Raw genomic sequence first — 19,974 nt, forward strand, 5'->3', positions numbered from 1 at the left:
ACGCAGGCGCGACTGCATCCGAGGAGAGCTGGTTGTGGGGATGTCTCGGGGAACCCTGGGAGGCGTGTTCAGGGATGTCCGGGACCGGGGAGGGCTGAAAGAGGTCTACGCGCTCGCGTGGGGCTCTCTGTGGGTGCCCGATTTGCGCCCCGTGCCCTCAGCTAAGCCAAGAAGCAGCTCGAGAAATGCTGCTGAGGGTCGGGTATGGAAAGGGGGGAGTGGTTTGGAAAAAAATTTGCCGACAGGTTTCCATAATCCCGGATCCAAACGGGAAACACATTCATTGCCTTCTTCTCGGTCTGGCTAGTGCCTGAGATTCACCTCCACCCCACCCTCCTTTTCTAGTGTTGCAGCTGGGCGCGCGGTTGGGAACCTGGGTCCTGTTCCCCGGAAGTTACCGCGCCACAATCACAAATCCCTTGGGAGATGGCAGTTTGGGGCGGTTTGGTACCCGATGAATATCACTCTTGCACCCTCTATTTCTTTTTATGGTTTGGAAAAAAAAATTATTTTCTCTTTTGAACATCGTGTTTGCGTTAGCAAAGAAGAGTGATGTGATTTTAATTAATTACTATCTACAGATTACAAAGGAGGGTTCAGTAACTATTTTAAACTAATTCAATCCTGGTCTAAAAAAGAAGTATACCAGATTTTTTTTTGTTGTTGTTGTTGTTCGCTTCAGGGTTTGGTGAAATTAAACAGTTTTGAATTAACTAAGGGCCCAGCGTCTGGAATTTTAATAGAGTTTCAAATCCTGAAAGAGAAATCTGACAAAACTGGGCACCAGTGAATACGCCTGGGTCAGAAATGAGGCTACGTTCTACTTCTGAATTGTACAACTTTGTTGGTGTAGAAAATCTCAGGCATCAATTTCTCTCCAGAAAGAGAGAAGGTTGTAAGACAATATCTTACTTTTTTCAGGATAACATGTACATTTCCAAATCCCGCAGTGATTGCAGTGAAAATCAGTTAGTTCATAAATGTGCCATTTGGTGTGCATCTTTTGTGAACGTAAAGATTTTTTTCCTCCCCATCCCCCAACCCCAAACCAGCCAGTGTGAGTCTCTTCAATTGCTTCACCCTCTGAGGCACGTTGCAAAGTTTGCTGGTCCCCAGAAACACACGTTTTGCTGTCTGGTTCTGATTAATTGTGTCATGTTGTTGTCGAATAGTTTGTGCCTCATGACTGTGGATATAGAACTTTTGAGCAAGCCAATGGAAAACATGTCTTGGAGGTTCCATTCCGCACAGAGGCCCAGGCAGGCGCCCTGGTCTGCAGACGGGGCAGTCGGGGCCTCCATTTTTTTACACTCAATGTGTCCCGCTTCTGCGTACCTAATTGTTCATCCCCCCCCACCCCTTCAAGGAACAGAATTGGCTTCCAGTTTGAAGAGACTTTTCAGGATTCTGCTGAGTAGTTATACCCCGACTTAGTGGTCTTGGAGAGTAAAGTTCCTTTGATCTGCTCAATTCCCTCAGAAATGTTGGTTTTTCCCATCTCTTCTCTCCCTTTCCTCTTTTCTTTTCTTCCTTTTGTGCGGAAAAGCCCTTTATTGACATTTAAAGGGCTTCCCAGGGTTTTGCTATCAGTTTTAGTTTGTATATGCATATGAAAGATGACTTTGTACGGTCACCAGCGGGGGCTAATTGGACAAATGCAAGTGAATACATTGAGACGAATAAATGGGATATTTTGGTAAAATGTTATTGGCCTGAAGATTCCTGTTAGCATTGGTATTGTTCGATTTGCCACCCACCCCCATCGCTCCCTGTCACTTTGGATGTGAAGAAATAACCTGCATCTGTTATGATGATGGTCATGTTCTTGAAATACTCTCTATAGTTTAGGATTTTGTTTTTCCGACCAAAGCACAAATTGGATTGACTTTTTTTTTTTAAAAGCTCAATTGAGCAATCAACATATTAACTAATGTAATTAGCAAGCAGGTTTTTGTTCAAAAAGTTTAATTAGGCCTAATAAGTACATAATCTACATGATAAATGATCAGCTACCAATATTTTTTCTGGTTTTTACTGAAGTTATTTTAATTCTCAGTAGTTAAAGTATCTTTAAATCTTGCCAATTATTCAGTCATTTTATAAAAGCAAAGCCAATTTAACTCTTAAAGTTATTTATAGTTTCCTTTTTGAATAGATGTTTTGATACCTTGTAGATATAACTGGGAACATCAGATTGAAGTTCTCCTAAAGTCTTAATTGAAGTCTTGGTGCTTTTTCCATCATTCTGTAAAAAAGAGAAAGCCAGCAAGGACAATTTAGAAGTGATTTACAATTAAAGGTCGGGCTTTTTATGAAAAGGCCCTGTAGTGGAGATATGTGAATGAATTAGTGTTTGACAGGTGTTCTGAGATACTTTTTCCTAGCACAGTGCTAGAAAAGGATAAATAAATCCTTCAGATACTAACTTTGTACCATCAGTGTCTCAGATTTTTTTCTCCCCAACATAATCCTGTCCTTCGAATTTCACACTGTTGACACAGAAAGTCAAGCTATCTAGACTATTTACAACGAAGACAAAAGAATAGGTATTTTTAAAAATTCCAACCATCAGTCTTGATAAATTATCACTGTGCCATTGTGTTTTGCCCTTACAAAATAATAAGACATGATTTATAATAGATGAAAATGCCATTCTTACCATCCACTCCCCACCCTGAAAAAAGTCCCTAGAAATTGACAATATGTTGATGGTATTTGCCGGAGGTGCTTACAGATTACCAAGAAATGTACCATATATGCTTTCTTTGCTCCAGTTTTCATTTAAGTGTTGATTCAAGATCAGTTTCTCTATAGAATAAATGTGAATGGTTGTAAAGCCCAATTTTATTTAAAATGCAATCTTGGATTTCTTCTAGGAAAAAAAAAACCTCAAAACAATATGAAAGACAAGACTATGTATAATGTTACAGCTTCGACAGCTCTCAGTGGAATAACTAAATACTTTCTTCCGCCCATATGTATCAGAGTGTTCACTTGCTTTTATACACATGTGCATTTACGATTCACTGTGTAAAGAAGCACCCATGCATGGTGGGGGTGTGTATATTCAAGGGAAAATGCAGGAACAGTTTTAAACCACCTGGGTTACTAGGCCCTCCCCCCACCTTCCTTTTCTCAAAAGAGCATCTGAAGACCATATTGTGTTTCATAAATTATTGACATCAGTTTTAATCAGTGTCCCCCTGACGTTGGAGCTGTGTTAGTATTTAGTGCCTGATGAAGCATGCTGTTTAATCTTACTGTGGGGATGTCAGCATGAGCCCCTGCCTGGTTTGTGACAGGTTGAGCTTATGAAAACTTGTTTTGCGACTCACTGTATGGCTTTGCATTGCCCGTCTGTAACCCAAAACCCACACACAAAAGATGCCTCTGCAAGATGAGCACCATGTTAGGCTGGCCTCCTATGGTTATGGGTGCCTGCAACATAATGCTCATAATTGTTTAAACATGGCTTTGGGACAGGGTTCTCATGCTGTAAGTGGCTCTGGTGCTTGGGCCCACCCTCATCCCTGGCAAGCCTGGGAGATCATATTAGAGGTGTTGTCCTGAGAAAACCAATGCCCCACTAAAGACCCTTGGAAAATCAGAAGGCTAAAAGTATTTGCTGCCTAGTCCAGAGCCTGGTGCGTAACTGTGGACGAGTACATGTTTTTAATAGTAATTGTTATAATTACTGTCATTATGGTGATTAACCCTTGGGGGTTTATTCTTTGCCAAGCACTCCCATTAATTTAATCATTTAGTCATTGTAACTAGTCTAATACACTAATAAAAGCATTCCTCTGTATTTTAGAGATGAGGAAGCCATGGCTTAGAGACAGTACATGGCTTACCCAAAGCCACATAGCTAGTAGGTGGTGAGGCTGGAGCTCCAGACTGATATTTGTTCATTGTTTTATAACATCCACTGTGCTGTAGAGTAGATGGGTGGATAGATGGATGGATGATTGAGTGAATGAATGACTGAATGACTACCATTCATTCATGCACAGGAGAAAAGCAGGAACAACCTGTTACTTCTTGCTAAAAATGGAGGAGGCTCCCTAGTTGTGTTGTGTTTTATTATATCCCACGATTATATTGCATTCATACACACTGAAGTATGAAGTTGTCTATAAGTTTTTCTCTATTTGTCTTAGCCCGTGGGCCTGGTGGGAGATGGGAGGTAGGACTGTGAGAGAAGTGGCATAAATACTTTGCTGTGGGTTCTCCACATCCGCAGGTGTTGCTGATTTCACTTCTTGATTTCAGGGCCTGTGATCATTCCCAAAGGTGGTGAGACTCCAGGTGTGATGGCCCATACCTGTAATGGCAACCACTTTGGAGGCCGAGAAAGGAAGGGTACCAGTGTAAGACCAGCATCAATCTTGTTGCTCAAGGCGGGGCCCTAAGCAACTTAGTGATACCCTAAAATAAGAAAAAATAAATAAATCAAAAGGACTGGGAATGTAGCTCCGTGGTTAAGCCTCCTTGGGTTAAATCTCCACTAACCCCCTTCAAAAGTGGTGAGGTAGAACTGGTCATCTGAAGATCCCCTTAAAATGATTTTTCTCTTCTCACCCTAGTGCTCACCATCCCATTGCTTTGCCAGAATATATGGAAAGAATCCAGGAAAGGGCTAAAAATGACGAGTCCCAGTCCAGCTGTTAGATGCAACTGCAGAAATCAGCTCGGCCTGTCATTTCTCTCTGTTGGTGCATGGCAGCTGGAGTGAAGGTCTCCACTCAGGTGCTCATTAGCACCTGGTGGGCAAGGAGGCTGCTCCCAACTCTGTCCAGAGAAGGGAGGCAAGTTTGTCAGGGCAGACCTTTTGGGGTAGGTGGGGGAGTAGGGCAGGTCTCTGCATTTCTGGGCTCTGCCAAGTTCTCCTTTAGCTCTGCCCAGACTCCTCTCTGACCTCCTCTTCCTGTAGAAAAATGAGATCCTCGGAAAAGTATTTGAGACTTTATGTCCAGAGTAAATATTGGAAAGGCAGTGGGTTGCAATTCAGATGTTCCCTGGACGGAATCCCCTCATTTTCTGCTCACAGCTGGTATCGATATTTCCTTCTTGAGATGAGTTGTGCTTTTCATTAAGCAAATTTTTTTGTCTTGGGATTAAACCAACATTGTATTCTTAATAGACTTTTATGTTTACACTTCAAAAGTCCACTGGGTTGTTATTCGTGTTATCTTGATGGCTTCTACAGTGTCTGCTATGCACACTGGCTTCACCAAAATAAATGGCTCTCCAGGGAACTGGATTATAAAACAGCCTTATCTGTGGATGCACAAGTATGGATATTTTGTGAGCCAGTATTTTTTTTTTTTCTTCCTCTCAGAAGTGATAATCATACCTTGGGTTTCTGCAGTGCCTTTCATTATAGGGAGACGGGAGGTCTCGGGGGGCTTTTGAAATGCTCAGGACTTAAGCCTAATATTTGGAGAGTGGCATACAGCATTTTTCCTGTCGTCTGGGAGCCCTTGTGGTCACTGCAGCCTCAGAAGGCGTGGTGTTGGTTTGGGTGGCCAGGTGAACTGCCAGAGTTGAGAATGTCAGTCCCAGGTGGTTGTCAGGTTGTGTCCTGAAGACAGACCACAAACCCCTACCGAGGGTCAGGCATTGTAGGAGGTGCTTTCTGTGTGCTTTGTTCAATTAATCAGATTGCCACAAGGAACGGAAGCTTTTCAAAAAACAGATGTCCCTGCCACCAAAGGGCAGTTTGTACACACACAGGACTATGTGTGGACAAGTCTGCAGGACGCATCGGAGAGAGCAGGGGGTATCGGCCGCATTTGTTTCCAAGGCGGATCATATAAAAGCCGTGTCCTATTATAACCAACTCCAAGGGATGGTTGTTCTGAATAGCACTCGGAATCAAGTGAGCTGCCTGGGCCAGTCCCCTTGCTGGGGACGTTCGCCTCAAAGCTATCTGCTTCATGAGGTTTGACTGGTGTATTGTACTGAGTTTGGTATTGCATTCCTGTTTTTTTTTTTTCTTTCTTTCTTTCTTTTTGCATACATACTAGGCAAGTGCTCTACCACTGAACTACACACCTAGCCTGCATTCTTATATTCTTGCTCCAATAGTGAATCTCTGTTGTAAACTCCGGTTTTAACTTACTCTTGCAAAATTATGCACTTTATGTAAGTTTCCCTCCATGACAAAAGGCAGAGGCCAATTCCGATGGTCAGTTTTAATCTGTAGAAATATCCATCAGTAATTTCTACATGGCCTTGGCTAGGTGTAGGTTCAGCCCTGATTATATTATTCTGTACCAGTTTTCTTCTCTGATGGAGAGAGGGACTTGTAGCCATGAAATTGATGAGATGTGGGATGTCTTTTTTTTTGGCGGGGGGATACTGGGGATTGAACCCAGAGAAGTCACATCCCCAGTTTTTTTTATTTTGAGACAGGGTCTCACTAAGTTTCTTAAGGCCTCTCTAAGTTGCTGAGGCTGGCTTTGCACTCACGATCCTCCTACCTCAGTCTCCTGAGCTGCTGGGATTACAGGTGTGTGCTACCACGCCGGGCAGGATGTCTTTTGCCCAGAACCTTTTTCTACAACACTTAAGCTCCTAGCCCATGCCTCCTTTGGGATGGGCATTTCTCCCAGAGACACCTGTTGGTGCTCAGAACACAAGAGAAGATGCCATCCAAGGGGACAGTTGTATGAATGGTTCAGAAGTACTGTCAAGGAACAGAAAAGTGGGCTCTATTTGGCCTGTATCAGGGCCATCCCTGGGGATCCCTGGGCTGTCTGCCATTGGGATTCGTGTTCTAGCTTCAGTTAGACTGAATTGAATTCAGGTTGCAGTGCGCTTGTGCATGTAAAGAAGGCCCAGGAGAAAGATGGCTCTCTACATAGAGTCGACTTCCAGACTATGCAAAAGGGTGGCTTTTCAGAGGTCTAAGCAGAAAGTCACACCCCAGGTCACATCCCAACACAGCCAGTGCCTAAGCTGGAAGAAGGTGCTAGAAATGCTTCTCCCTGGAGGATTCAGGACTAGCCTATGGGAGGTCTCAGCTCCCTGTGCATATGGTCACATTTTAGTTGGGGTCCCATCTGTTCTCCCTCCTGGTTTGTGCTGTCACTGGATTTTTTTTTTTTTTTTATTTTCCCTGGGGTCCTTTCCTGCCTGCAGATAAGAGAGGTTATTTGTTGTTGTGTCCAATTTTCATACATTCCAGAGGCTCCACACTTAAGTTAGACAATCTGTAGGACCACAGGGATCTTGAAAGGGGCTGGCTTTGAATAATTGGGTCCTATAGGGAAATGAGTTCTTAGTTTCCCGAGGGCCTGTATGTTATACTACATTCCATATTTGAAGTCCCAAAGTGATGGATATTTCCTGCCTGTCCAATTACTATTTTCAGGGCTTCTGATTTCATCTGTTCCTGCTTGGTGTGGCTGTGGTGACTACAGTAGTCCCCCACCACCCTGGCCCTGCTGATGCACAGGGAATACACTCCAGAGATCCCCATGGATGCTTGAAATGATGGAGAGTACCGAACCCTATGTTTTTTCTTACATGTGCACACCAGTGATAAAATTCACTTTGCAAATTAAGCATAATAAGAGATTAGCAACAAGAACTAAACATAAAATAGAAAAATTATATGAATGATTTATAATAAAAGTTATAAGGATGTGCACTCTCTCAAAATATTGTATTTTGGAGCTTAGCGACCTCAGCATATGATTTTTTTTCTATCTTTATGAAGTTGAAAACTTTCACTTATTCTCATAAAAGAATCCCTTTATGGCTTCTCTTTGGCTTATTTGAATTGCCGGCATTGGTCCTTTTGAAATTTGGAGCCATTATTAAGTAAAATAAGGGTTACTTGAACGTAAGCACTGTGATATTGTGACACTCTACTGAATAATGGATACGACCATTAAGTGACTAACAGGTAGCATATCCAGAATGGAACAGGACAGGTTTCAATTTCATCCTGCTGTTTGAACTGCCACATAGTTGAAAACTAACAATAACTAACAATTTTTTGAATTTTCCATTTTATATCTTTGGACTATGGTTGACTACAGGTAAATGACCACAGAAAGTAGGACCTTGGATGGGGGAAGAGGACGCCTGTACCTAGAGAGGTACATTGCTAATTGACTGCATCTCACTTTCCTTCTAGGTCCAGGAATGATCTTATGGTATTAGAATCCGTCTCAATGCAATTCCTTAGGCAGCCATTATTCCGGAGGCAGATTTAGCCTGTAAGATGAAAACTCTTTGCTCTTTTCAGTCCCAGAATACCTTTCCTTGGCCCTGACCTCTGTCCTGCAGACAAAGAAGCGCTTTGTAAGTAGACATTTATGGAGCCTTCACTATTCAGGTGGCTCTCTTGGGTCTGGGGATGCAAAGAAGTATAGTTGTTTTCCTCCCTGCCGACAAAATAGGTTTTCACTGAGGCATCTGTGCACATAAAAGGGGCTACATGTTCACTTGTACTGCGCTATAGACATGAATGGGCCCTGTAGTGACACTATGTGTCCTGGGCAGGTGCTGGATGGGTCTGAAGGAGAGGCAGGTTTCCAGGTTTCCAATTTGGCTCTTGTTCTAGGAAAGGATTGGATTTTGGATTTTTTTCTTTTTTTGTACCAGGGATTGAACCCAGGGGTGCTTAACCACTGACCCACCTCCCCAGCCCGGTTTAAATATTTTATTTAGAGATAGGGTCTCGCTGTTGTTGCTTAGGGCCTTGCGAAATTGCTGAGGCTGGCTTTGAACTCATGATCCTCCCGCCTCAGCCTCCTAAACCTCTGGGATTACAGGTGCACACCATCATGCTCAGTTGGATTTTGAGTCATGTGACATTCTCCACTGGATTTGTTCTATTGTAGTGTTTTTATTTTCTTCATAGTCCTTTTTGATGTTTTCTTTTGAGACAGGGTCTTTCTAAGTTGCTAACTTATGGAGGCTGACCTTGAATTTGCAATCCTCTTGTTGCCTCAGCCTCTCCAGTAAGTGGGATTATAAGCGTGCACCACCATGCCCAACTCTCTGCCAAGAATCTGAGAGACTGTGGTTCCCTGGAAAGAGTGGTTTTCCCAGGAACACCAGCTCAGAAGTTCCCTAGCAGCTCTTCCCAAAGTGCCCTGGAGTTTGAGACAGAAGCTTATCTCTGTTGCATACTGGGTCAGGGCGCCATGCCTGAGGCTTCCTGAGTCACCTGAAGACTGTTGTCCCCTCAATCCAAAACCGCATCCGTGTGGTATGGAGAGACATGGACTCTCAGAAGCTGCTACCCTCAGCACTCTGCTTACATTTGGGCCAGTGTAGAAAGTGCCGAACAATAACAGTTCCAATCCCAGCATGAAAAAGGAAACACATTGTGTTTACAGATACCGAATTTGGCCTCCGAAACATGAAAGTACCTTGAGGTTGGGCGGCCCTCAGCCCTGTGGCCAACTTGTTTTCCTCTCCCCAAAGCCAGATCTCAGAGGTGGGCAGGTTGGTCTCAGCCAACTCTTTATTCCCAGACCCAGCCCTGTCTCCCTTCGCGGCTCAGACCTGGAGAGAATTCACAGTGAGAAAAATACTTGGCCTCTCATGCCACCACGGGGAAGGAAATTGCCTCTTACTCCAAGCCACAGAAATCAATCCTTCTTAAACCGCATTCAGGGGCAGATTTGCCATCGTGGTACCCAGAAAGACTCCGTCTTCCTCTGTATTTCTCATCCTGGTTTATTGTTTGAACCAGAGGTCTTTGTTTTAAATCAAAGATGTCTACAGAAAAACATGATCCGTGTAGAAGTGAAAAGCAAGTTCACTGTTTTTCCCGATCCTTAGAATACTTGGTTCTAAATCAAGGTCAGAGAATACAACTTTCTATTTGGTGGTGTATGAAATACTAAGATATATGTGTGGTGGTTGGGATGAGAGAACCCATTTTTGGCTTCCGGTGTCAGAGTGTGAGCTTGGGTAAGTTACTTCAGTCTCTGTGCCTTGAGGCCTGGTGGCCTGGGAGCCAGCTCAAGACCACCTTGTATTTGCCTGGAGGGGGACTCAGAGAAAGGGTCTTAGAAGGAGCCCCAGAGGCGGATTCTGATCCTAGACTTAGGACTTTCAGCAGCACACATTGCCATAGTCCTTACCTTTGCCATGATCTGTTCTAAGCATTTTATAAATACTGCCTCATTTAGTCTTGGAACAGTCCTGCGAGGTGGGTTCCATTATTGCTAACTGAGTAGACCTTTTATGGCAATAGGACATAGGTACAGGAAAGCACGTGACTTCGAGGCATTCAGCTCAGTGATTGCTCACCCTCTCATATACCTGCGTATCCAGCACCCCCCTCAGGAACATCCCAGCACCCCAGAAGCTGCCCAGCGCCCTTCAGGTTCTCATACCCCCTGACAATGGTACCTTGGTTTTTGAATACTTTTGACCTTTGTACAAATGGTATCATATTCTGGCTTCTTTCTTTGGATAGTCTATTTGTAGTGTTTATCCCCAAATTAGCTCTTATTGCTTATCTAGAATTCTGATATAAATGTATCATAGTATATTTCTCCATTCCATGCAGGGCAGACCTTTAACTTTTTTTCCAGGTTTTGGCTATTAAAATTAGTGCAGCCCTGACCATAACTGCCCATGTCTTTTGGGGCCCATATGAATGAACTTCTGCTGAGTAAGTATCGAGAAGTGGGATTCCTGGGCGTAGGTTATAAGTATCTGTTCAGCTTTGATAAGTATGGTTATTCACTTAGTAGAAAGTAGCTGTGTAAATTGGCATTTGTACACCATTTCTCAGGTGAAGAAACCGAGGCACACGGTGGAGCTAGGTAAACTTATCCAGGGTCACCTGCCTAGTAGGTGGCCAAGTGGAAATTAGAATCTAAGCAGTGTGGCTCTCAGGTCTTGTTCTCCTTCACTGTGTCTGGTTACCTCCCATCTTTAGTCTCCATACATACTTTCATAGAGAACTGTTCACATTGGGAAGCAAAGGGGATTTGACGCAAGTCCCTGTAGCTCTCTGGACATCAGTTTTCTCCTCTGTAAGAGAAGGGCTTGGACTACAAAGCCCATCTTCAATTTTGCTACTCTGTATTCTGTGGCATGCATGTGTGCTAACCAGTTGTCTCTCCAAATCATGTGTGTTCACCTGCATGCGTTTCACAATGTAAACTCACCCGGGTATCTAGCACTGTAGTCAAGAAATTAAATATTTCCAGCTGGGTGTATTGGTGTGCACGCTTGGTATTCCAGCTATCTGGGAGGCTGAGGCAGGAGGATTGCAAGTCTCAAGTCAGCTTGAGCAACTTACGGAGAGACCCTGTCTCAAGAAATAAAAAGGGTTGGGAATGTAGCTCATGGGTAGAGTGTATGGCTAGCATGTGCAAGGTGCTGGGTTCAATTCCCAGCACTGACCCCCACCAAAAGGAAATATTTCCAGAAGGCTTCTTTAAGCTCCTCCCAACCATCATTTCTCCAGTATAACTACCATGTGGACTTCTCACACCATAGATTTGAGTTCTGCCTATTTTTGAACTTTATGGAAGTGAAATCATACAATGTCTGGCTCCTTCTGCTCAACATTATGCCTTGTCAATGTCTTCAACATAACTTATCCCATGATCTTTATTGGTTTGATGGATGATCTCAACTTCTTGGGGGTACTGATCCTCCTGCTTGTTTGTCTGCTGACCTTTACTCATGGTGAATGATTTCCTTATGTGTTTTGTAACTTTCTTATGGTGAGCTTATCTTTATTTGGGATTTTGTGGAAATCCCACTGGTCTTAGTTATGGAAATGCCCTTATCCAGCTTTTGCATTGATTCTGCCAAATTCTTAGAGGTATTTTATTGGACTGGGACCAATTTTTGCATTAATTAATCATCTTGGAAATTCTTGTATGGAATGAGGAGGGTTCATTTCAACTTCCCAGTTCTGGAGTTTTTATTTTCTCATTTATTAAGACTTTTTTTCCCTCTTTACTCAGAATTTTGCGTACTGATAGACTTTTGCTGCTATCTTAGGCTGATGACAGATTTTTTTTTTTTAAGTTCCTCTTTTACTCAGGAGAGTCCATTTGAAAGGTCCAGGTTGTTGTGACCTGCATTACTGCTTGCCCCCTTACCTCCTGCCCTGGTCTGTTCCCAGCAGAGCAGGGAGAGGTCACTCCTGTGTATTAGCTCTTGTAATGGCTGCAAAAGCCCACCTAGTCTGATCCCTGCTTCTCTCTATCGTGCCTCCTAGCCCTCCCTTTCCCTCTGTTCACTGTTTCAGTCTCCAGATATCCTAACTCTAACATCCCTACAGGCACACCCCTTACAGCCCTAGCCCTGGCCCTTCTGCCTGGGGATTAGATGGACTCAGATGTTAAATCTTTGGTCTAATATCACTTCACAATGAGGCTTGTCCTGACTGTCCTACTTAATCCTGCTGATAACTTCCCAATTCTTGTGTGGCTCTCTATGTCATTTATAATCTCTCTCTCCCCCCACCCCCACCCCATCTCCTGAGATCATTCTTCACCTGACTTTTTACCCTTTTTCCCCATAAAACATATCACCTCCTAATAAACCATGTAATTTACTCATTAATCATATTTATCATCCATCTTCCTATTGTTTTCATTCATTCCTTTCTGACAATTGTTTGAATGTAAGTTTTTCAGGAGGCCAGGGTTCCTTTTCTGTTTCATTCACCAGGGAGCTGGTTATAAATAGATGCTCATTAAATAGTCAATAAAAGAAAGAATGCAGAGGTCTCATTTGCAAGACCTCATCTCCTGGCTGCAGGTGGGTGATAAAACCCAAGCCTAAAGACATGAAGGGTTATTTCCAGGCTTTCTTGGCCCTCATCTCTCTCTCTTCCTCCTCTTTCCTTTTCTACTCATTCACACCTTTGGATCACTGGGATCTCAATGTTGGCTTTCAAATTCTTCTTTCCTCTAGCAACCTAGGAATTTCCTTTTATATTTCTATGAGATCTGCAATGCATTGAATTTTTTTTTTAATTACATTTTGTCTAGTATTTCTAGATGTTTGCAGTGGTAGAAGTTCTTTATTACCTCAGTTCACCTTGTTGCCAGAACTTGAAGTCATGTATTTTAATCTTTCATCCATCTGGAATTACTTATGACATATGGTGTGAGGTAAGGATATCTTTTTTTTTCTTCATGAAATAGTTAGCTAGTTATTCAGTGACATCTATTGAAAAAAATCTTTGTCACTGAGATGCAGTATTTATTAAATGCTTGAGTGTTATATCAACTAGGATCTGTTTTCTGGATTTTCCCTTTTGTTTCACAAAACTGCCTATTTTCCCTCCACTTTCCATCTGAATGGTGCATCTGGTGGGCTCATTATTCATTCACTGGTTCTTTTTCAGATATTTTCATTGCCATTCTTGGTTGCTTATTTGTTGTTCATTTATCCGCATTAGAGAGTTTGTCGAGATTCACTACAAGTATCATTGGTAATTTGATGGGTTAAAGTGAATTTGGTACTGGTTGATAACTTACAATTTTTAAATTGTGACTGTATCAACTGACTGTTGTGTGTAATGATCCAATTATTTAAATAGCTCCAAAATCACACTCTATCTCTCTCTCTGATTCTTTCAGATGAATTTTAAAAATAGATTTATTGAGAGATAATTAAACAAAGCAAACATATTTAGAAAAACATAATTTGGCAAGTTTAATGTAAGTATTTACCTATGAAACCATCACCACAATCAAGATGAAGATAATTTTCAACCCGAAATGTTTCCTAATTTTTCTTGGTAATCCCTCCTACCCTTTTCCACCGTTGTGCTCTCTGTTATTATATATTAGTATGCCTTTTCTAGAGTTGTGTATAAAAAGAATCATATATACTGTTGTGTTTTTTAATCTGGTTTCTTTCACCCTGCATGATTATTTTGGTTATTCACTCATCTACAATGTATGTGCATTGATAATACGTTGCATGGATATACCACAATTTGTCCATTTACCTACTAATAGACATTTAAGTTGTTTCCAGTTTGACTATTACAGGTAAAGCAGCTGTTAAATGCCTGTATAGGTCTTTGAATGGACATATGCTTTCGTTTTCTCTTGGATAAATAGAATGTGTGGATGATGCAGTTGATACGTTTAAGTTTTTAAGAAATTGTCAGACTTTTCCATACCACTCTATATTTATACCAGCAGTGTATGAGAGTTCTAGTTTCTCTAGTTCCAGTTGCTATGAGCATTTGATATGGCCAATCATTTTAATATTAATCATTCCATTCATTTTCATATAATCATGGCATGTTATAGATTTGCAATTTGAAGTCTAGAAACCAACAGGCATAGAATGTCTCTACTTATTTGTATTTTTTCCGCCCTCAGTAGAGTTTGTAAATTTCTTCCTATTGGAATCACAAAATTTTTAAAAAGTTTCCTTCTTTGTATTTATAACTTTGATTTCTATTATGAAAGAGATATTTTCCCTTCCTGTTTTACTTCTTAAGTATTGCTGATGTGTAGGAAAACTTCGGTTTTTTTAAAAATTTTATTTTTTGCTGAACTGGGACCAAGGTCTTTTACATGCTAGGCAAGCCACTTTGTCACTGAGCTGCACACCCTCACCCCCGAGATTTTTATATATTTTGCAACCTGTAACTTCATTGAACTCTTTAAATTAGTTTTCATAGTGTTTCATTTAATTCTGTTCATTTGGACTTCCACTGTAATCCACAAGTCATGAGTATTTTAGTTCCTCTTTTTCAGTTCTTGAATCTTTTGTTTATTTTTCTTGTCTTACTGCATTGGCTAGACCTTCAAAGTAATGGTTTATAATAATGGTAAGTGTACCCTTTTCTTGATCCTGATTGGAGTGAGAATGTTTGTAGACTTTTGTCCTTTCATCAACAGAGTGGCTTCTACTTCCTTAACCTGGGAAGTTTGCTCTTTTAAAATTCTTTTCACAGGGTTGGTGAAGTAAACTCTACTACCAGTAGTTTGGGAGGCTGAGGCAGGAGGATTGTATGTAAGTTTGAGGCCAATTTGGGCACCTATAAGTGAGACCTGATTTCAAAATAAAATATTAAAAATGGCTGAGAATGTAGTTCAGTGGTAGAATGCCCCTGAGTTCAGTCCCCAGTACCACACAAAATTATCATCATCATCACCACCAGATTTTTGTCTTTCCTCTATATCTTTTAGCAATCACTTTCTATCTCCCAACCCAGCCATGGGCAACCAATCTACTTTCATTCTCTATAGAGTTGCCTCTTCTGGGTATTTAATATGAATAGTATCATATAATATATGGCTTTGGGGATTGATTTCTTTCAATTGGCATCATGTTTTCATGGTTCATCTTTATAGTAGCATTGTTAGTGTTTCATTTCTTTTTATGGCTGAATACTATTCCAATGTATGAACATACCAAATTTATTTATGCATTCATCAGCTGATGGACATTTGAGTTGTTTTCACTTTCCAATTATTTAAATAGTTTACTATGAATAATGCCATTGTGAACTTTGATGTACATGTTTTTGTGTGGGCATGGTTTTATTTCTCTTGGGTAGATCACCTAGGAGTAGACTGGCTGGGTTATATGGTAACTCTGTGTTTAACTTTTTGAGAAACTCAAAATGGTTTCCCAAGAGCTGTACCATTTTATATTCCCACCAGCAACATCCAGTTTCCCTATATTCTCATCAACATTTAATATGTATCTTTCTGATTACAGCCATTCTGGTGGATGTGAAGTGAAGTCTTATTGTGGTTTTGTGATTGCTCTTTTAAAATTCTTTTCACGGGATTGGTGAAGTGAACTCTACTACCATTTCAGCTTTTCAAAATTCTTGGAATAAAGTCCATTTGGTGATATATCATTCTTTTCTAGATTTTTGTTTGTTTTGTTTTGTTAGCAGGGATTGAACTCAAGGTTACTCAACCACTGAGCCTCATCCGTAGCTCTGTTTTGTATTTTTTTTTTTTTTTTTTTAGAGACAGGGTCTCACTGAGTTGTTTAGTGCCTCTCTTTTGCTGAGGCTGGCTTTGAACTCCCAATCCTCCTGCTTGAGCCTCCCAAGCTCCTGGGATTGTAGGCATGCATCACCACACCTGCGATTTTTATATCGATGTTCAAAAATGAGATTTGCCTGAATTTTCCCTTCTTTATTTTTTTCACAATTTTTTATTGGTGCATTTTAATTATATACCATGGTGGGATTCACTGTTATATATTCATATATGCACACTCTTTCCCGTCCTTATATTGTCCTTTGTATAAATTCTAACTTTGTAAAATGAAGTGGGGAGTTTCCATTCTGGCCTGTGCTCTGGAATAGTTTAAGTAGCATGAGAAATAGCTGGTCCTTGTAGGTTTGCTAGAATTAGCCCATCTGGGCCCTTCCATTTTTTGAATTAGTTATTTGATAACCATTTCAATTTATTCCATGCTTATATGTTTGTTCAGGAATTTTCAACCATTTTTTTTGAGTCAAATATGGTAATTTATTATCCAAGAAAGTAATCTTTTCCCAGATTTTCATTTTTTTAAGCATAGAACTATATATGGTAATCACTACAAATATATTAAAAATTTCCATATGTGCCTATATCATCTTTCTAATTTCTAATGGTGAACATTTATTCTCACTCTCTGCTTAGGCTTAGTTGCTTTCGGAAATTTTTGGAACCAACGGCAATAACACTTGATTGTATTTATTGAACACCCACTGTGTGCTAGACCCAGTGCTAAGAACTTCGGATATACTGTCTAATGTTAAAAAATCTTTACAACTCTGAATGAGTACTGTTATTCCCATTGTTCAGATGATTGAGTAGTTAGGACATTTAACTTGTCTGAAGTCACACAGCGATAAAGTCCGGAGATGGAGATGTAATTCCAACAGGATCTGTCTATTCTCAGTCAGTGTTCTTATCGCCTTACTATTCCAGGATGCTGCCTATTTTTGAGTAAGTTTTATTGCTTTCTTATTCTCTAATTTTTAACACTTATTAATTTCTTGGGCATTTTGGGGATCCTTCTAATTTTTTTGAGTTGAACGCTCAGTTTAGCTAATGTTATCTTTTTATTCTTATTTAACAATAAAGCCACTTAAAAGCAATGACTTTTCCTCTCTAGAGTAGCTTTGACTACTTCCCTCAAATTTTAATCATACTATCTTCATCGTCACTGTTTTTATAATGACTGTGTCATTGTAGTTTATATATATATATTTTCCTGCAAGTTATTTATGAATTGGATTTTCATTTTCAGGGGGTTAGGTCCTAAACCACATATTGTTTAGGAATTAATGTCTAATGTTAGTTTATCACAGCTGCTAGTACAGCTAGTACAGTTTTTTGGTTAGGTTTGTGTTTGTTTTGGTTTTTAGAAAAATCTCATGTGCATATATATATATATTTATATATATATATCTTTTATATATATATATATAAAAGATCACCTCCATCAGTGTTCCATGGTATCTGAAAAAGAATTATTTTTAGTATACAGAGTTCAATATATTTATTAAATCAGTCTTATTGTGATATTTTTCTTCAGACACCCTATATTTTTGGCTTTCTATTTTGCTGGACTGGGGCACAAACATATTGATAGAAGACTTTAGTGTACGACTGTCAGTCTTTGACAAATCAAGTGACCGAATCATTTATAACCCTTAAAACGAAGAGCTGTGTAGAGGTATATAAGGCAAATGAACGCAAAGTGGAAGCTGAGGATACAAAAATTGTATCTGATGGGCTGGAGTTGTGGCTCAGTGGTAGAGCGCTTGCCTAGCATGCACGAGGCCCTGGGTTCAATCCCCAGCACCACATAAAAGTAAATAAAATAAATGCATTGTGTCCAGCTACAACTAAAAAATAAATATTAAAAAAATTGTATCTGAAAAGTGTAATTCCAAGCAGGATGCATTATTCATAAAGCTGTGTGGGTTTTTTTTTTTTTTTTTTTGGTGCTGAGGATTGAACCCAGGGCCTCATGTTGGCTAAGCACGTGCTCTAGATCTCTTGTCCAAAGCTGGTTATTTTCTACTGACACCACAAAACATGAACTGTGGCATCAACTGGAATGGAGTATGTATGACCCGGGCTCCAGTCTCCTTGGTGCAGAGAAGCTGTTGGACAAATGATCACTCTGTCCCTTCCTTCTACGACGACGGTGATAATGGAGTTCACCATTAAGTGGGTCCAGGGCTAGAATTAACTAACGGGCAATATGGATTAGAAGCAAAGGAAAGGGCAAGATGATTCCTAGCCTGAAGCTGGAGCAGTTTGGCCTGACAGCTGGGGCTGAGTTTATTGCTTTGGCTCATCCAGTCTTTATATGAGCATCTGCCTCCTTGCCTTTTGGCCTGGCAAAGGAGATTTGCTGAAATAGAATTCAGTCTGCAAGGACAAGATGGTGAGGCCACAAGGATTCACTGTCACTGGGTGCCCCCCTCCCATAATGAAATATGACCCCAAATGGCGTGGTTTGGCTTTGGAACATCCTCCCCACACCCACTCCCCCACCCCCCAGGGGCTCTCATCCTCTCTGGAAGTGTTTTCTTAGCCTTTTCCTACAGGAACGGGCAGGCTACCCACTCCACTGTTTCTCCTCATCCCTTTGCCAAGGGGCGATGAATTCATGGCCGAAAGACAAAGATACGAAAGAGAGGAGTGTGTTTTACAGAATACCAGAAGCATGACAAAAGCTGAAAATTAATGAGCTAAGTATCTAATTTAAGAATTTTTTTTTATATCAACAGAATAAGCCAGAAAAAAAAGGGGGTGGGGGGTGGGGGAGGGAGAAGAGATAAAAATAAGAGCAGAAGTCAATGAACTAGAAAACAAATATTCAACAGAGAGGATCCACCAAAGCCAAAAGTGGGTTGTTCGGAAACACTAATAAAAACAAATATCTGGAAAGATTGGTCAGGAAATAAAAGGAGGCGGCACAAACAACATGAGGAATTAGAGATCTGGTAAAGGCTGGAAAATAAACCATTAGGGATGTAACTCAGTGGGAGAGCATTTACTTAGCAAATGCGTGCGCAAGGCCCTGGGTTCAATCTCCAGCATCCCCCAACACACACACACACACACACACACACACACACACACAAAGATGTAATACTACTAACAACTTCATGGCAACCAATTTTAACAACATATCCTCCATGATATATTTATCAAGCCATTGGAAAAATTCTCTTGGAGTTGTTCATAGAGCATTGCTATCAAAATCCCAAGTGCAAACAAAGGGGAAAAAAAACACTGTAAAATGTTTTATAAATGTTTATAAAAAATTTTAAACTTGTGCTCCAAAGGTCAATATCAAGAAAATGAAAAGACGACCCACAGAATGGTAGAAAATATTTGCAAATTGTATCTGGTTAAGTATATAGAATATCTGAAGAATATATAAACAAATCTTAGAACCGAACAACAACCCAATTTAAAAACTGGCAAAAGACTTGAATAGATATTTCTCTAAGGAAGACGTACAATGGCCCATGAGCACATGAAAAGATGTTTAGCATTATTAGCAATCAGGGAAATGCAAATTAAAATCACAGTGAGGCTGGGCTATTGGTGCGTGCCTGTTAATCCCCAGCAGCTCAGGAGGCAGAGGCAGGAGAAGCTTGAGTTCAAAGCCAGCCTCAGCAATTTAGTAAGGCCCTGAGCAACTCAGTGAGACTCTGTCTCAAAATAAAATATAAAAAAGGGCTGGGGGTGTGGCTCAGTGGTTAAGCTCCCCTGGGTTCAATCCCTGGTACCAAAACCAAAAAACCCCTACAACAAGATGACTCTTCACATCCTCTAGGATGGTTATCATTAAAAGGATAGGTAAGAATGAGTATTGGTGAGGATGTGGAGAAATTGACACTCTCTTGCACTGCTGATGGGAATATAAAACATTGTAGCCATATTAGAAAGTAATTCCACAAAAGGTTAAACATACCTATGATATGACCCAACAATCCCAGAATTCCTAGGTATATACCTGTCT

At 40.7% G+C, this 19,974-nt stretch overlaps 1 non-coding gene across 1 annotated transcript; it reads left to right on the forward strand.

The window, feature by feature from the left end:
- The first annotated feature begins 17,725 nt into the window (after positions 1–17,725).
- Positions 17,726–17,798, forward strand: Trnaa-agc. The gene has a single exon. It is a non-coding gene; the product is annotated as a tRNA-Ala (tRNA).
- Positions 17,799–19,974: the final 2,176 nt, after the last annotated feature.

The sequence above is a fragment of the Marmota marmota genome, unplaced genomic scaffold (assembly GCF_001458135.2).
Source record: "Marmota marmota marmota unplaced genomic scaffold, marMar, whole genome shotgun sequence".
NCBI classification, from domain to species: domain Eukaryota; kingdom Metazoa; phylum Chordata; class Mammalia; order Rodentia; family Sciuridae; genus Marmota; species Marmota marmota.